General features: G+C 33.7%; 1 long non-coding RNA gene across 1 annotated transcript; it reads left to right on the top strand.

The window, feature by feature from the left end:
* Positions 1-2,714: 2,714 nt before the first annotated feature.
* On the top strand, positions 2,715-6,858 carry LOC145586237 (uncharacterized). The gene is made up of 4 exons (XR_014100834.1): positions 2,715-3,141; positions 3,224-3,356; positions 3,610-6,241; positions 6,593-6,858. It is a non-coding gene; the product is annotated as an uncharacterized LOC145586237 (long non-coding RNA).
* Positions 6,859-18,849: the final 11,991 nt, after the last annotated feature.

Genomic DNA, 18,849 nt, shown 5'->3' with positions numbered 1-18,849 from the left:
AATATTATTGAAATTTGTTGGTCTTGGTTGACTACTACACCATTGAAAAAATGCAGCTTGAATTTGAGGATTACTCAACAGATTAGGGTCAACAGGAGGATTAGATTGGTTAAATTGAAAGTTTGAATTGTTAGGAAAATTCGGGTTACCACCGCAATTAGAATTATTACGATCCATATTGAAGACTCTAAGAAATTGAAAGTGAAATGGAGAAAAATAAACTTGAACATATGGAGATTAGAATAATTTTGTGTTTAAGAGTATTGTACAAGTGAAACTGAAATTTTGTGAAAATATAGCAAATTTATACTCATTTTATAGACAAAAAAATTTTATGACCGTTGGTGTTTTCGGATTTCAAAAATAAGTTACCGTTTGCAAATTATAGCCGTTATAATATTTTGGAGCAAAAAAAAATCAAAGCCAATAAGATGCTGCCACTTGTCGGAATGAAGTATGACCAAAAATTGAAAAAAAAAGGAACTAGCCGTTGGAGATTGCAGCACGCGTGAGTTTTTGTATATTTTAATGTGTAATTTTGCACAAGGGACGAGGTAAGCTTCCTTTTACCAGAAAGGAAATGGGTCATTCCTCTTTTTAAGAGGATCCTTTCCCAACACACAACATTCATCAGGATTGACTAAAGGGTCCTAAAAGGATTGGGAAAGGTCCCGATGCTGCTGCTCTCAACAACTAAATTATTTGGTTAGCTGTCTTTTATTACTTGGACCGAGATATTTGGATAACAATAATGAAGGAAAGAGACGATGAAGAAAAAAAAAAGGGAAGGGAAAGGGAGGTGAGGGGAGGGGGAAGGTGATATTTCATTTTTCGTACAAACGTTTTTAGGGGCCGTTTGGTTTGTCAAGTGGTATGGGTTTGAAATCAGGAATGGAGTTAATATGGTATCAAGTTGGAACTTGAGAGGGCGTTTAATGGTATGAGCTTTGAATGAGGAATGAAACTTGGGTGGTATGGGGTTGGAAATTAATACTTGATTTCATGTGTTTGGTTTTTATCTAGGAATGACAGTTTTCCTTTTAATTTTAAACCTAAAGGTATGAGTATGATCCATACCCACCTCCCCCCTTGGGTTTCCAAAACCCATACCTTGGGAGTTTGAGGTATGGGTTTGAAAAATGAAATTCCTAAAAACAAACACAAGTTATGGGTTTTGGTCATTACAAACCTATACTTTATACCTAATACGCTTGAACCAATTTCCTCCTTTAATTTGATACCTAAGGGAATGGAATGAGTCAAACCCACCTTCCCACCCCGCCCCCCAAGGTTTCTAACCCCATACCTCATGGTTTGAGGTATGGGTTTAAAATTCATACTTTTGACAAACAAACATATGGTATGGGTTTAGTAATTCTAAACCCATACCTCATACCTATATTATGCGAAACAAGCTCAACGAACTCTCATGTAAGAAAGCATAATAGAGTATATTAACAAATGTTGGAATTTAACTATCAGTTTAACCTTTTGATTGAGTTGATCCTTTTAATAAGAAGAATTTGGTTAATGGTTATATAACGAAAGTGGATCCTTTCAATTTTCTCCCTTTCTCTCCTTGCATTAGATATGTAAACAAAGAATTATGCATCCCTTCTTTTCTCTTCTCTACCTTTTCCTTTATTTATCTCTATTCAAGCATATTGTTATGGTGTGTTTGGATAAAGAAAGGAGAAGGAAAAAAAGGGGAGGTAGGGGAAGGGGAAGGGGAAGGGGAAAGGGAAAGGGAAGTGGTCTAAAGAAAACGATGAGTTTTCCTTTCAAATTTGTCCATTATTGAAGAGATAAAAATGTTGCTAATTAATCCCTTCACTAGTATTTGGGCCCGGACGATGCCCAGGTCATTATATATTTTCTTGTAATTAAATTTGTTGTGCATATTAATTTTTTTATTCAAATGATAGCATAAAATATCACTTAGTTTGGTGGTTAGACACTGAGAGGTTGCATGTTCATATCTTGTGTAGAACTTTTTTATTATAAGTGTACATGACAGGCAATGAAAAACAAATAAAAGGGAGAAACACGTAGCGTTATGGGAAGTTTAGTGATGACATGGCGTAATAAGTTGGGTGAATAACGTGGCGTAATGAGGGGTCCGCATGACACATAAACTACTTTCTTAGGAATGCTTTTTAATATATTAGTATAGATTTATCTCCCCTCCAGTTCTTCCTTTCTCATTTGTTATCCAAATAAAAGATGCTACACCCCCTCTATTTTCCTTCTCTTCCTTTCCCTCCATCTCCTTCAATCCAAACACAGTATTAGCATTTGACAAGAACAATGTGTCATGATCATAAAAAAAAAAAAAATACTCTGTGAAGGAAGTACAGTTGAGTGTTAGCTGATTGTTGGACATTTCCCTCCTTTGTAAAGAAAGAGCCCATTTATAGTAATATCAGTTAGCTATTTTAATTATAAGTCCATAAGGCCACATATGGCCATACAGACATATGCATATTTGGGCCTAAGTGAAGTTTTAGTTTTAGTTTGTCAGGTTTTAATGAGACCAAAAGCAAGTACAAGAGGGTTGACTTATCTTCAACTCTTTAAAAAGTCCCCAAGCACCTTACTGTAGCACACATTTTGCTTCCAATCCAATTTTACTGTTCCTTATGAACAGCAAAATACCACCCTTACCCTTATCCCCTTTTCCTGATTGCCCAAATTACAGGGTTATTTTGGTCTTTTTGTATGAATACTCTTTTGCGCCTTTTTCCCTTTCCCTTTCTTTTTCTTTTCTTTTTCTGATTTTACTCACTTCCATTCATTTTCTTCACCTGCTTTTCATCTATTCCCTAGATTGAAGTACGCACTCCGAGTCCTCCATTGAAGCGCCTTCTTATCTCTCTCTCCTCCTTTGAAGCAGCATTTGTGATGAATTTGAATCGTTTAAAGTACTCAAATTCAACTTGATTTTGTGGGATTTTTGAGAATTGGGGTAATTGATTTTTCAATCGACTTGGTAGCAACTTTAGGGTTTAGTTTTGAGCAATTGGTAATTGCTTTTCTCTTTTCTCTTTCTTGAAATTCTCCCACAAATTGTTTGATGAAATGTTGGATCTGAGCCTCCTCCATTGAAGTATACCTCTGAGTCCTCGATTGAAGCGGCTTTTGGTATATTTATCTTACTTTTAAACAGCTTTTGAGCTAAAGATGTTTTCTTTTGTGATCATTGAATATCAATTTCACAATCTAGGTACTCCTGAAGAAAATCAAAAACTCCATTCGGTATGGTGCTGCAAGAGAGGGAGATTCAGGGTATGGGGTTCATTAGTTTGTCTCACGTCGCCGTCAACATGACCACCGCTGACGACGATGCCACTGTCCAGGTTCTCCTCTTCTTCTTGATTGTTTGTTCATATTTATCAATTTGCTTTTGGATAACTCATAATTAAGTGTTTTCGGAAATCCTATAATTCAACTAGCTAGATACATTAAGTCTTTTGTAAGTTTGTCCTCAATCTAAAATATCAAATTAAATTGTTTCAAAAAAAAAAAAAAAAAATTAATTGAATTGTCGGATTTTCATTTGTTCATCTGAATCTCTTTTCCATTGAATTTCGGATTTCCCTCTTTTTCTAGGGTTTTCGGCAAAATTGGTACGTCTTTTTCTCCATTGTCTGTGCATTTTCGCTTGCGTTGCTGCGGTGAGGTGGCTGTTGCGGTGATGTCTGTGGCTTAGGGTTTGTTTGTGAGGTATATATTTTTTTTTCTTCTCTCTTCACCTGCTCTTTTTCAGGTATATTCTTCTCTCTTCTATACTTTTAATTTGGTTTATCAGAATTCATAACCATGGGAAAGAGCTACCCAAAGTGAGGATTACCAGAAATTTATTGAAAAGGCAAAGAGGAAGCTTAAGGCTTAAATTTAGGCTTAATGGGTATAATCTTTTAGATCTTGGTGGGAGTTGATTATAAATTATTTTGCTATCTTGGGTTTGTAGTGTCTTGCATGTTGTTTGGGTGTATTTTTTAACTATTGAATTTACCAGATTACATGATTAGTTCGTATAGTATGATTATATTATGTGTTTGAGTCTTAATCAATGATTGTTTGCCTTTTTTTTTTGCTATTGTTTGGTATTTGGTGGGTATAAATCAAATATATCATATCATCATATTATACCCTTCGTGATGGGATGGTTTCCTCGAACAAACTTTGTGGGATTGCAAGGGGTTATTGTATCTTCATCAAGATCTGAGGCATGCATAGAAAATTCCATATAGATACGAAAGCAAGCAACGTTTTTCTTGATAGAGAAATGAACTCGAAAATATCAGATTGTGGCATGGCAAGGATTTTTGGAGGTGATCAATCTGAAGGAAACACAAGGAGAGTAGTTGGACCATAGTAAGTAATCCGAAACAATGAACTTAGTACTATAACTTTTGCATAATTTCCGTCATCTAGCTATGAAGCTTATTTCAACATTCATTGATTCATACATGCCTCTTGGGAGAAATATATTTTGATGCACTAATCCAGTGGTTTTATGGCTCCTGAATACGCGATGGTTGGGTTTTCTCTGTAAAATCAGATGTGTTTTGCTAACTTGGGGGACTCCACGCTGTTAAATTTCTTTGGGTGTGTGTATGTGTGTATTTTGGCATTATAGATCATTAGTTTGAATATCGAGATTTTTTGTCAAGCATTTTACTGATCGTAGACTTGATGAGTGGTTATGAATTGTCTGTTGGTCATTACTAATATATACTTAATCAAGATGTAAAAAAAGTTTACTAAGAACTAAGAACTGAGAGGCATGCCATTGTGATGACTCATCCTTGTTATTTGCAATTGATTTAGGTATGTTAGTTTTTGTTCCTTTTGCTATTAACATGCCTTTCCAGGTCAGTTTAACAGGTTCATCTTATTCTTTTATAACTTTATAATTATTGATATATTAATTTCTGCTTTATATGTGCATTTTAATTTGAGTGATTTAATTGATTTTTTTAGCTAATTATTGAATTTGGGGTGAATTTTACGTCAATGAGTTTTGAGATGTGCAATTTATAGTAATAGTTGAATGTCTTTAGTGCTCTTATTTTTGGTTGATCTTTTTCACTTTGTTTGGATTGAATGAAATGGAGAGAAAAGAAAGGAAGGGAAATGGAGGGATGAAGATTTTTTTTATTTGGCAAATAAAAAATCGAGGAAGGAAGGAAATTGGAGGGGAGAAAAATAGAGGGGTTGAATTATAAGAAATTGATACCTCCAATAATGGAGAGATTTAAAAGGAAAACTCATATTCCTTTCCTCCAATCAACACCACTCGTCAACAACATATAACTGAAAAAACTAATTCCCTATTATGATTTTTCATGGATATGTTAACTCCATTTGTCAGCAGCATGTAACTGAAACAATTAATTTTGTTTGAGGCTATGTGTTCTTTAGAAATAACAAAGGAGATGGATCATAATGAAATATCATATCCTTTGTTTGAGGATATGTTAAGAGAGAGAGAGAGAATATTTTGTGGGTTGGATAATTGGATTTAAATCAGTTTTGTTTGAAGCTATGTGTTTTTTACGTTGTTGAAATCATTTTCAGGTAATTTCCTCATTGTGATAACTTGTGTAATTTTGGTAGAAGTCTTCTCTTGCTCTTCTATATCTTTTAATGGTAATTTTCTCATATTTTATAATTTGCTCAATTTTCCTGTTACAAACGTGCCCCGTTTCGCGAGGACAATCCTGGTGGCCAGTATGGGATGGACTTGACTACGTTGAGAGGGAAGAAGAGGATTATCGACGGCCCAGTCGAGAAGGTGATGGAGAGGAGGTAGAGGAGGAGTATTAAGAATAGAGAGTGCTGCTGCCAGGTCTAGAGCTAGGAAACAGGTTTCCTTTTTTTAGAGTAAATAACTTTGTCTATATAATTATGCTAGAAAATAAAAGAAGAGCAATTCTAGAATGCATAAATTTGTTTTCTATCGATCAACTTTGTCTTGAACTAGATCCTACAACTATGTGGCTTATTGAATAGCTTTCTCTAGGCATATACCATAAAGCTGGAAGCAAACTTAAATCAGTTAAGGGAGGAAAATGCACAATTAAAGCAGGCCCTAGTAAAAACTTGTGTATCTTGTTGAATTCAATGCCTTTTTCTCTTAAAGCATGTATTATTACAAACAAAAGTTCCCAACTATAATTTGTCTCACGATTGTTGCTAATTACAGGATGAAATTGAGAGACACAGAAAGCAGCAGGTAATCCTTGCTTTTCCTTTAAGAAATGTTTTTGATGGCCTCATGAGTTATGATTGTTAGAACTAGATAGCTCAGAAACTGATGATTTAGTGTAGGCACTGTGTTTTGGGGCAAGTTTTGGTGATTTATTCACCTGGTTTAATTTTGACCCAAGTCATATTCGGTTTCCATTAAGTAGCTTATTATGATTGGTTATCAATGATAGACCTACTAATTTTTAGTTCACTTTGGGTCAATTTTTGTTCGAGCCATGTAATTTTGGATATTGTTTGAGATTAGTTCAAATAATTCGGTAGGGGTCATTGTTCAGGACAACCACTTCATCGTGTTTTATTTGTTTGTGGTTTGCAGTATCATGAGGAGGCGTCGGAGATGCACCCTTTAGATTAGATTCAAGAGGAGCTGGACCCTTTAGATAAGATTCAAATTAAAGAGGAAATAGAGTCCGGATATAGTATTTAGTAGTAATTATATAATCTGATCCTCAGAGATCAATAATGTAGTGTTAGTTCTTTTAGGTTATATTATACACAAAGCAAAATAGCCTACCTTCTCTTCAGTTATCTTTGAAATGCTGTAAATATTTTCTGCTTTTACCTAAATCATTTTTCTGTTTTTTTTTGGTGTTAAAATTCAAAATTTTCTATTAACAAACCTAAAAACTAGGATAAAGAGTACTAAAAAGAAAAAAAAAAATGTTGTGACCATTTTTAAATTAAATTTGAAGGCAAGATATTGATCATTTTTTTTAAAGAACATCAATAGTGTATGATATAAAATGCAAAAGGAAAACCAGCATTGAAATTTATTTTGAAATATGCAAAATTGTAAAGGAAAAATTGCCACCATTAATCCCAACTTTGCCTCGTTCGTTCCTACTTTCGATTATTCACTATCACTCTCAACTTTGCACCCTATTAATTTTTATTGCACCCAATTTACTTGGAAACAGTTGAAGAGGTTAAAAACTAAAATAAATAAAATAAATAAAATAAAAAATAAAAAATAAAAAAAAATAAAATTCAAAAAAAAAAAATCCCTAACAGCCCTCCCTCAACCTATTCCACCACCGCCACCTCCCCTTAGCTTCTCTTAGCCCCAACCACTAGCAGCGCAACCCAGCCACCTTACCAACACCACAAGAAGCGCAGTGCAACCCCTGGCCCACCTCGACGCCGGACGCACCCAACTCCCTAGTCCACGACTATCGAGAAACCTAGCCCTAAATTGATCGTTTCCCCACCGAAAACAACCGCTTCTCCCTGAAAACGACCATTAGAAATGGCCGAAAATGACCAAATTTCGGCTGAATGGTTGATTTTAACCCTAAATCGGCCGATTTCGGCCGTTCGTGGCTAATTTCGTGGCCTCCTTGCTCGGGATTTGGGGAATTATGGCTGGTTCGCGTAGTGATCGAAGGGGAAAAGGAAGGTGGTCGAGGCTGGCAACGGGGTAGGGGAAGGGTGAATGGTCGGTGGTCGGCACTCCGGGGGGAAGGGTTGCGCTGGCCTGGCCGTGGGTGGCAGCGGTTAGGTATTGGTGGTGTTGGATTTTTTGTTTTTTATTTTTTATTTTTGATTTTCATTTTTAAAAAAAAAAAATTTGACCTATCACACGTTGACACGTGTCTGGTAACCTTCTACAACAAGTTGGATGATCGGTTGGGTGCAATAGAAATTAATCCCATACAAAGTTGGGAGTGATAGTGAATAGTCGAAAATAGGGATTAATATTGGCGGACGAGGCAAAGTTGGGATTAATGGGAGCAATTTTTCCAATCGTAAATGACGAGTGAGAGTAGTACTTAATGAGGAGAAGGGAAAAATCAAATTGAATAATAGTTTTTGAAATTTGTAAACCTTAGAAGATGGGGGAGAAGTTAAGGGAGAAGGAAAGCAATGAAACAAGTAAAAATGAGGTAAGGTGGGGGTCAAAAGACAACAACACTAATACATAAATGTTTTTTATGTGAGAGAGAGAGAGAGAGAGAGAGAGAGAGTGTGTTTTTTATGTGAGAGAGAGAGAGAGAGAGAGAGAGAGAGAGAGAGAGAGAGAGAGAGAGAGAGAGAGAAGGACCAGGAGTACAACCTGTAATAAGATTGAGATAGATAAATTTCTTATAAACATGAAACCAAATGAATAAGGTACATATGCAAGTATGATTTAACTATAAACTTTGCAAATTTGTTAAAAAAAAATAAAATGAGAAAGAGACCACTTAAAAAGAGATTACTTAATAAAGATATTACTAAAGAAGGTAAATAGAGTACAAGTAAGTAAATAGGATAAATAGAAGATTTTTACCCTACTGGTTATAACCCTAAGACCTCTTTTGTTAAATAATATAATAACAAGATATTTATGTTATAACAAGAAAAAACCTTTAGATAACTGTTTATCAACTGAAACTTATAATTATGATAAAGTTATTGATTATCTCGTAGTCAACATAATTATATATAAGCACTTTTAACAAAGATATTGTGCTAGATTGAGAGAGGGGGCCGGGGGGGGGGGGGGGGGAGGGTGGGGGAAGGTCCAGGAGAAAAGAAAGAAGAAATTGATCCCTCTATCTCTCCCAGCTTCTCTCTATCTCCATCTTTCTTCTGACCTCCCTCTCTTGCTTGCAACTTTCAAATTTTATTTTATACACTAATCCTAATAAGTATTTGTATTATATACAAAATACTTTTATTAACACATTAAACTGATGCAAGCAACTTCCCTTTTACTAATCCTTTAATCGCCTTGATCGCACCACCCAGTTTGTCAATCCTTCCATCGCTTTGATCACAGCACCCAGTTTGCCTATCCTCCACTCAAACCTCCAATCGCCTTGATCGCACTACCCATTTTTCCAATCCTCCAATCACCTTGATCGTTCTACACAGTTTTCCAATCCTCCAATCGCCTTGATTGCACCACCCAGTTTGTCAATCCTCCAATCGCCCTGATCGCACCACCCAACTTGCTAATCTTCTAATCCCCTTTATCGCATCACCCAGTTTGCCAATCCTCCAACCACCGTGATTGCATCACCCAATTTACCAATCCTTTAATCACCCACTTACAGGCTCACACCAGTGTAATTTTGTACTTTTTGATGATTTTAATCAACATACCCATATATTACATTAATTCCTTAACAGCACAATCTATTCTATCATATTTCAGCTTTAATCAACGCCAACAACTATACCTAACTTCGTTACAAATAAAACATTACAAATAATCTGCACATATATCATCACATAATTACACATTAATTACCAAGGATAAATCGCCAAATTAGGGGCCAACAACTAGTGTTAGAAAGTGTTGCAACAATTGGAGCCAGGAATTTCTGATCGGGGGGACAAATGAACATCGCTTAGTTTGACAAAAATATTGGAACAAAAAAATACTTAAAACAGTTAAAATAATCCTAATTATTGCTAACCCTTCTCATATTAGTCTCGCTCCTTGTTTAGATAACCTATTAAACCGGTTAAAAACATGATACGTCACTTTAAAATTGGTTTGTTTTAAAAATAATAACCTTCTTTCCTAACCTCTTTCCCTTCCTTATTTTCCTGCTCTCCATAGTCCATAGTATACTCTGCAAAACTGCCTTTATATCAACAAAAATCGTTCATCTCCTTGAATTAACAGCAAAACACTAATCCCTTTTATATTAAAAATAAAAAATAAAAAATAAAAAGTCAAACTTCGGAGTTGGAGATGGCAATGCCACGGTGAAGTTGCCATTAAAGGTTAGCCGGAGAAAAAAGAATTGGACCTTTTTCAATTTTCTTTTCGGTTAAATTAGGATTTTCTTTTCGGTTAAATTAGGCTAGGAAGTGGAAATGAACAAAAATCATATACTTTTGCTCCCAGTAACACAATTTAGGAGTTATTAGATGCCTATTTCTAACATTTATTACTCACATAATAAAGAAAATTCCTATATGAAGAATCGAACTTAAAACCCTTCAAATCACATTGTGGTTTATCATTACCAATTGGTTGTTGGTGTAGTGGTGATTGGGATTACACTTGGTAGGGAAGACTCGTGCTCGATTCCCTGCAACAACAATTGGGAGGGGACTGGAACCTAACCACCCAAAACTTATCCCCGAATCCGGATTAGCTTAAAGGGTGAAACGGGTAGAACACCAAAAAAAAAAAAAAAAAGAAAAAAAAAACATTGTGGTCTATCATTTACACTTTTACTGCTGCGCCAACTCATAGGCGTAGAAGAGGGAGTGCAAAATGTCCCTCTGCATAGAGCACCCATTTTAAAAAGGGCCTAATTTATTTTTTTTTTATTTTTTTTTGTGAGCCTAGCTTCTTGTTTGAGTTGTTTCTAACGCAAGTATTAGCTTCCATAATAATTTACTAATTCCCAAACTCATTTTCCTAAGCTCATTTTACCACCAATTTACCATTTACGAATTCCCAAGCTTATTTTCCACTCTTAAACCAAGCTTCCATAATAATTCGTAATTTCTATGGAGTACAACTTTTCATATACCTCCATCAATTCAAATCATAGTAGTATTTTCATAAGTACATCAATTTCAATTTCAATTCCATGGATAATTGTATTGCCTATTTCTCCATTCAAGAATTTTCAACGGAAAACAAAGTTAATTTAAGCCAAATTCAAACTATTCTTCTTCCGTAACTATGGCAATGAGCAATAAATTTTGATTTTCCATAAGTATATTTATCAAATGGGTAATTATTTTTCCAATTTATACATGGGTTATCTTCAATCTTTTTTCAATCATTTGATTCCCAATTGATACACAATTAAACAGATATGAATTGGGAATAAAATGCAAAACCTTCGTTTGATTTAAGGTCATTTTTTTTTGGGTTTTGTAATGTCAATTAGATTCTTTAATTTTTATTTATTTATTTTTTATTTTTTAAATTTGTTAGGTTTACCGTAATTGTGTTATTGCTATCACTCAAGCATTTTTTTTGTTGAGGTTAAAATTTTCTTAAGTCAATAAGATTAAGAATTAATACAAATTAAGTTGTTGTAAGTTTTGAGTTATATTTGCTGCTAATATCAGTATGAAAAAAATGTTTACAACTTATATATTAGGTAAAAAAAAAGAGATTAAAAATCAAAAATTTGTATTATTTTAAAATTATTACGGGCCCATTTTTTATTTTAGAACAGGGCCCTCAAAATCATTACAACGGCCCTGCGCCAACTACCTTGGTTTATTACATTATGCAAAAAATATTATATTTAAACTCAATTATTTTTTGACAAAAGAGCTATCAAATAAAAATAAAAATAAAATTAAAAAAACAATCAATTATTTTTTGGGAAATAGGGGGGATAGCTGTCCCCCTTGTTCCACGTTGGCTCCGCCAGTGGCAACAAACATCTCACCCACATGCAGAGAATGAAGGCAGAGAGTGAGAACTTGAGTTCTTCTTGGTGCAGTTCACTATTTCAGTTTCAGTCTAGCCATCTAAACCAGACACCGAACGTACTTCGATCACCGCCAAAATTTGAAACGTTCTTGATTGCCTTCCCAACCTACACATCCAATGGTTGGATTGTCATTTCTTGCTTTGGAAGTCAATATCTTCTTGTGTTTTTTTCTCGGGTTTGAGGTTTCCACGTCATATTCTCATATGCTTTATATGTGTTATGTGGATTGTTTATATTGTGTTGTTTGTTGTCTATGTAATGTTTGCTTGAATTTGTTTATGTTGGTCCATTTTAGAACATACTAGTCGCCCTCTCGCGCGCTACGCTCGCGATAGTTCTGTTTATTTTTGCTTTGGTTGTATTATGAAATGAATAGTTTTAGGTGATTATTGAACTATATTGTATAGTTTTTTTTTTTAATTTTATAAACGAAATACAAATTGGGATGGGTATCATGGGAAAAGGAAAATTATTGTCCAAAGTTTGTTTCACTTTATGGATTACAAGCTAATGGATGTATGGAATTTGTGCGTGTGAATGTAGACTACTTGTTTGTAATTAGCTTCATTTTATTCTTTTTGCAATTTGTTGTTAAAGTTTTGTAGACTTTTGTTATTTTAAAGGTGCTCCTCCATTTTAAAAAAAATATGGTTTTAATCTTTTTTAAAAAAAATAGGGTAAACAAAAATGCTAGGATTATATATATATTAAACAAATTTATTTAAAATTTTTAAGTTATTCTTTGTTTTTTATTTTTACTCTTATCAATCACATGAACAATTATGTATATATTTTTTTTATTTTATTTTAATTCTAAAGATACTCTTATTTTTATATACATGAACAATATATGGACTAAAAAATAATACTTAAGTAATTGTGTATTTTTTGTTTTTTTAAAAATTTGATTTTTTAATTTAGGTAAAATGTTAAAGTAGTTTAATACATTGGAATAACTTTTTAAAAATTTGATTTTTTAACGGTATAATTTAATGAAGTAAAATTATTGCCCCTTGTTTTAATAACTTTTTCCCATCTTTGTTTGCTCTATTTGGGGGTTTTCTAATAGCCTAGGGTTTTTTTTTCTTTTTTGATTAGCTTTCTTTGTTTAGGAAATGGCCGATGAAATTACTAATTTGACGATTGAGGATGGCAGTGTCTGGTCTCCGGCTGCTGAGGAGAATGCGTATCAGAGGCTGAAGAGCTACTGGTCGTGGGTGCGGGGTCAGTTGAAGGTGTTTGTGAGAGAGCTGAAGGCGAAAGGTGAGGAAGCTTTGAAAGAACTGGAGGAAGAAGAAGCGGCGGCTATCAAAGCTGTGAAAAGGAAGGCGTGCCCTGAGATTTCTTCCATGTGTGCTGGAACTTCCAATGTGAAGAAGCCAAGGTTTGGAGGTTAGTAGGCTGCTTAGTACTTTGATTTTAATTGTTTTATTGTGTTAATTTCTGACTATTTAAGTTTGTAATGTAAAATATATGGGAGAAGATAATTTCACTGGATCAGAATGTATGGTTAAGCTATGAGTATTAGTAGATAATCTGCTTGTGTTTGAGTTATTTATAATTTGTGGTTACTTAGTTTGTGTTTTATTATGATAATTGAATTAATTTTTTATCAGATTGAATAATATAATATGTGTTTCAGCATCATAAATTATGTTTCTATTGTGCAAAATCTATTGAGGAATATGAAGTATGAAGATTGGTTAATAGTTGTGGTTCTTATGAAAATAGCATGATTGATTTGTTGTAATAGTTTGGAGTGTACAAATGTGCTGGGAATCTTTAATAGTGTAAGGTTTTTGTTTGCTAGTAGAGATTTTTTAAAGATGTGGTGCAGCATTTTCTGAGCAAGGTATAGATAGATCTTCTCATGGATTCTATGTCTGGAATCTATGGGCTGTTAAAGTTGAACATTGACTGTGATCTATGTTAAAGTTAAAAGATGTGGTTGAAGGTGAAGTTTTCTGTGTGTACCATGTATTGTAAATGGTATTTTAGTAATAAGGTTAGGAATGGAAGGTAAATAATGTAGGATGGAAGGTAAATGAAATGATGCATGTGTGGTTATGCTTAAAACTGGTATTTCTATACTTGGTGTTTTTGGGTAAAAGTGTGGTAATATTCAGTGAGATCTTATTTCTGCTTGATTAGAAAGTATTTTTCTGACCTTCTTATCTTATCTAATAATTTTCTTGTTAATGGAGTGATTTATGCATAACTTGCTTTGTTACTTTTCAAAAATTGTTATATAGTTATGAAGGTTATGCAAATGTTGAGGAAACATGTGAAAACAATTCTTGGTTATTAGATGAGTTATGTATCATTTGTCTGCAATTGATACTTATTGAAACTAAGTTAGGTTATAATGTGATTACTTAAGCAAATGAAGTAGAGTTATAATTGTGTGAATGAAGTAGGGAAGCTTCAATGGTTAGGAAAAGTTTGACCAAATGCATTTGAATCCTTCTTTCACGATTAAGAAAAAGCATTCTGAGAATTCTGTTTTTGTTTATATACACAATCATTACTTGCAAACTTGTGCGATTGATACTGAATTTCTCACTGTTTCTAGGTATGATATGTCTTTCCTTGATACTAATAAATATGAATGAACAAAAATTGATGAAATTATAGAAATAAAAGAAGTATTGATATAGTAGGACTTAGATTGTTTACAATAATTGAGGTGTAACAACTAATAAATATAAATGTATAAAACTTGATTACATTATAGAGATGGAAGGATGATAATTATTTCTTCCTACTTGCTTACTCCTTCAAAACTTTTTTTTTCCCCTTCATCCTTTCCTGATCTTTCTTTCAATTTTTTTTACCCTTTTTTTTCCTTTATATGTTTTCAGAGATCAAGTAGCATAGTTTTAATTTTAGGATTTTCAATTTTTATGTGTCATCTCTTTTGTTGATTTCAAGCTCTTTCATATATTCATGGATGTTTAAAAAAAAAAAAAAATCTCTTTCCTCCTGCTTTGTCGGTGGATAATTTACACCTGCTATTTCATCCGCCACGGGATGCATTACCTTGGCAGGTGTAGTTGGTGATTAATTGCCACCGGCAATTTCATCTGCCATGGGCTTAAGTCCTTTGGCAAACAAAGCTGGTGACTAACTGGCACCAGCGATTTCATCTGCCATGGGCTTAAGTCCCCTAACAGGAGGATTTTTCATAACTTTCCTAAGTCCTTTGGTGGAGTGCAGTGTTTCTTGTAGGGGATGGCCATTTCTTTCATGTGGACACCGACTCCGCTATGTTTACTATTGAACTTGGGTGTTATTTAGGTGTATAAATGTCAACAATTATATTTTAATTTTAGTTGACATTGCACCTAATTTTAGGAATACGTTAGCAAAAACTTTACTACCGATTCCATGTATTAGTAATAACTTTGCTACCGAATGTATAGGTTTAATTATTGGTAATGGAATGTGGAAAAAAGCAGGTATCGTTCGCTGGTTGATAACTGGGAGGTAAGAAGTACTTTTAGGTAGTGTTGATTTGAATGACATGTTGGAAGTTAGCCAATGAGAATGAGATGTGTGTGTGAATTTACTATATTGAGAGATTTTTTTTTTCTTTCTGATTGGTGATGGTTAGTGCATAGGTGAGACATGAGAAGGTGTATTTATAGCAAGGATATGGTTACAATTATTGATTGAAAAAAGTGAAAATAGTATTGTTGATTTCCCTTTTTTTTTTTTAATATAATAGTGTATTTTTGATGGTGCAGGGCTGTGACATATGGCCATAGTGGGTATGTGGCACTGTAAGTTTTTGGCTTATAGTTTAGCCTGAGTACTGGTAAATTAAAATGTAATTTAAAATTTTGCAGGGTGTTGATCTTAAGTTTTGATGATGACTCAAGGAACCTAAGCAAACCCATAAGGGCTTTAACTTTTGTCTATTAGCTTTGATGTGTTGACAGGTTTTATATGCAACGATGTTCTAGAGTCAGAATGGAGCATGGAACAAGGTCAAAGGAAGAGCTTTGGATGAGCATAGAAGACAATCAGAAGCCAAGTTCCTTGAGTGAGGAACTGAAGCTCTAGAGTCGAAGCTTCACTGAGTTCCAAGAAGTCTATTGTAACTTTATTATTTATTTTAGGCTTCTTGTATATATGCTAAGTACTTTGCTAATTGATAGGATTTTAAGTGGATTTAATTTCAGTTTATAAAGATTTTATTTTCCTTGTTTAAAAAGATTCTATTTTATTTTCGGAAAATTATCTTTTAAACTATTCTATTTACTTAAAGATTTTCTGTTTTAATTCTAACCTAATATTTTGGAAAATCTGACTTGGTAAAATCTCCTTTGAAAACTCTTTTTAAACGGTTCTTTTACTTGGTCAAGGAGGTTGAGAAATTTAAGGAAGCAGTAAACCACTTCCTTCAGTATACTTTAGCTTGTTGCCCAAGCCTCCACGAACTGCACTTCCTAGTTTCATGGGAGTTGTGGTGAAGTGGGAGTTAAGGCAGACGTGGGAGTTTTCAACTGATTTCCTCTAGTATAAATAGAATTAGTTTTCTATTTTGAAAAGCACACTTGAGCATTACAATTTTATAAGCTTTTCGAAAAGAGTCAAAAATCCACTTAAGTCCTTGAGTGTCTTTGTACTTAGCATCTTAGAGTTTTAATTCGAGTTGTATTGGGGAAGAGTTTGGGTAAACTCTAGAGTGTTTAGATTGCTTTGAGTGAAGCAAGGAGAAAGAGAGAGATTTGAGAGCTCAACTGATTGAGGGATCAGTTGAGGGGGAACTTGAGTTCGTAGAGGAACTTGAGTTTAGAGTCTTAATTTGTAATAGGTTGTTTGCCCTATTATTATTAAGAATTGTGTTTAAAATCCCTTGTGGTCGTGGTTTATCTTCTTGATTAGGGCCAAGAAGTTTTCCACGTAAAATCTCTCTTGCACTTTAAAGTTTTTGTTTAAGTTTCTTTAAGAATTCCGCAAAAATTACCCTAGTTCCTCCACAATAAAATTCACCCCCCCTCTTGTATTGTTCATTCGAGTCAACACTGGGGATTTTAAAATTTTTTGGGGAGTTTAAAATAAAGTACTGCTAAATAAAAAGTCTGGTTATTAGTGTGTCCTAATCTGGTTTACTTGGGGAGTTATAATTTTGAGCAGTTTCAATTTTGCTGGGAATCACTTTATTGTTACCTGTATTTGACAATATATGAATTTTGTAATTAGTATTGTATGTATATATTGTAATCTTTTGATGATTCTGAATTTGTTAGTTGTATTAAAGACTTACTTATATAGTAAGGTTATATTTGCTTTCATTATTTTACGGTGTTCTTTAGTTAAGTTACAAGGTTCATATTTGGATATATATGTTTGTTTGAGAGTAATTATTCCCATCATTATCAACTCTTGACTTTGCAAATACTCATGATAGCTATTTGAACATTTTGTTGTCGAACAAAAGTGTCAAAGATGTTTTATTTTATTTTGAGTTCATTAAACACTTTTTGAGAATAATGATTGTTTAGTTTCGTTTTAAAAATAAAAGGATTACGGGTTGTTGAATCTATTGTGAATTGATAGAATTACTTTTAACAATTGTACCCTAATTTGAGTTGCAAGCAATGAAAAAGAATTTCTAAGAGGAAAAGAAAACATTAAAACATTCAACAATAATAAAGTTAAACTTGTCCTCGGTACAGGGAAGTTATGTTACATCAAAAGATTTTTAAATTCCTTACAAATACTTAGGATAGATTTGTTTGGTTCAGCAAAAGTTGTAAGGTGCAATGTTTTCTATTTTGCATTATACTTAGGCTAGTAAATGATTTGTTTCATAATGATCTTAGAGTTGTTTGCTTCTGTTGAATGTTGGCAGATTTCATTTCCAATTAGGCTGCCGCTACATACATATCATTCAAAAGGACTGGTGTATTTCATGGAAGTTGCTGATTTCACAAAAGCAGAAGCATAGATATTGCTGGGTACTTAAGTCCAGCTGACATCCTTGAGAACTCATGACTGAACTTGCTTCTTTGTCAGCATGTATGATGGACCAACTGCAACATAAAAGTCATTCAAGCTGAGGTCTCGAGCAATAGAGCCAAAGTCAAGCGCTCCCTGTAGGTGATAGCATGAAATGGTAAGTATTCATTTGCTTAAATTATTAGAAATTATAGATTTGGTTAGGCAATGCTTACTGTATTTGTTTGCTCAAATATTTCTATTATTGGTAGCTTAAATAATTTTTCACAATCTTCTGCTAAAGTTGTTAGACTTAATACTCCAGTCTCATCTACTGCATCAAACTTGAATGTAGCTCTGGAAATTAGCCAATATATGTAGATTTAGTATAAGGCTTATGCATCAAATAAATGTAGCAATTGATTATGTGACAGTATGTGAAAGAGTACATTTACCTAGGAACACTTGTGGAATCTAGTTTAAAGCACTTTGGACAAGTCATTGATGTATTTAGGGGTAGATCAACCCTTTTGCCACATTTGTTACATCCTTCACAATCAGCCTAGTTTGGTCTGGCTCAAGAATTTTGACCTTGATCCAATGAATTTCTTGCTGAATTTCTTGGGATGACTAATAATATATAGAAATCCAAATAATTATACTAATGTAAAAGCAAATTGAAATTACTAATGTAAAAGAAATAAGCAGAGTGTAGGTTATATAACCTTTTTGTCCAGAACTTGCTCAATTGTTAGAATGCTTTTCTCTACAGCTGGATTTTTGGTATCTACCAACTGTGTCATCTTGTTTGCAAGCTCATCTATATTTGCCATCACCCTTCAAACCATTGTTATGTATAGAATATTAGTAGTAGTGTATGGCCAATTAAATAAGTATGTGTTGATAAATATATTGTTGATGTCTAGATATAATTTACTAGTCATGGAAAGCTACGAATTCTTCTCCAGTAGGGTTAGTGTCAATGGTTGTGGAGAGACTGCTTGAGAGAATGAATCCTGTAGAATTTAAAAGTTATATTGTTGCTTAGTGTAAGTGCATAGTAGTACGATTAGATATACCTCTGGTTGTTGTCACTCTTAATCTTAGGAAGGCAGCTATAATTGGTTCAGTGTTCCATGAAAGTAGTTTAGGATCTTTAATGTCTGTGAGATCATCACATATAGAGATAGTCATTGGCACTATAGTACTGCAAAAGTAAATAAAC

This window comes from Chenopodium album, chromosome 16, assembly GCF_948465745.1.
Source record: "Chenopodium album chromosome 16, dcCheAlbu1.1, whole genome shotgun sequence".
NCBI classification, from domain to species: domain Eukaryota; kingdom Viridiplantae; phylum Streptophyta; class Magnoliopsida; order Caryophyllales; family Amaranthaceae; genus Chenopodium; species Chenopodium album.
Note: the sequence above shows the minus strand (reverse complement) of the source record. Positions and strands in the feature narration are given on the sequence as shown.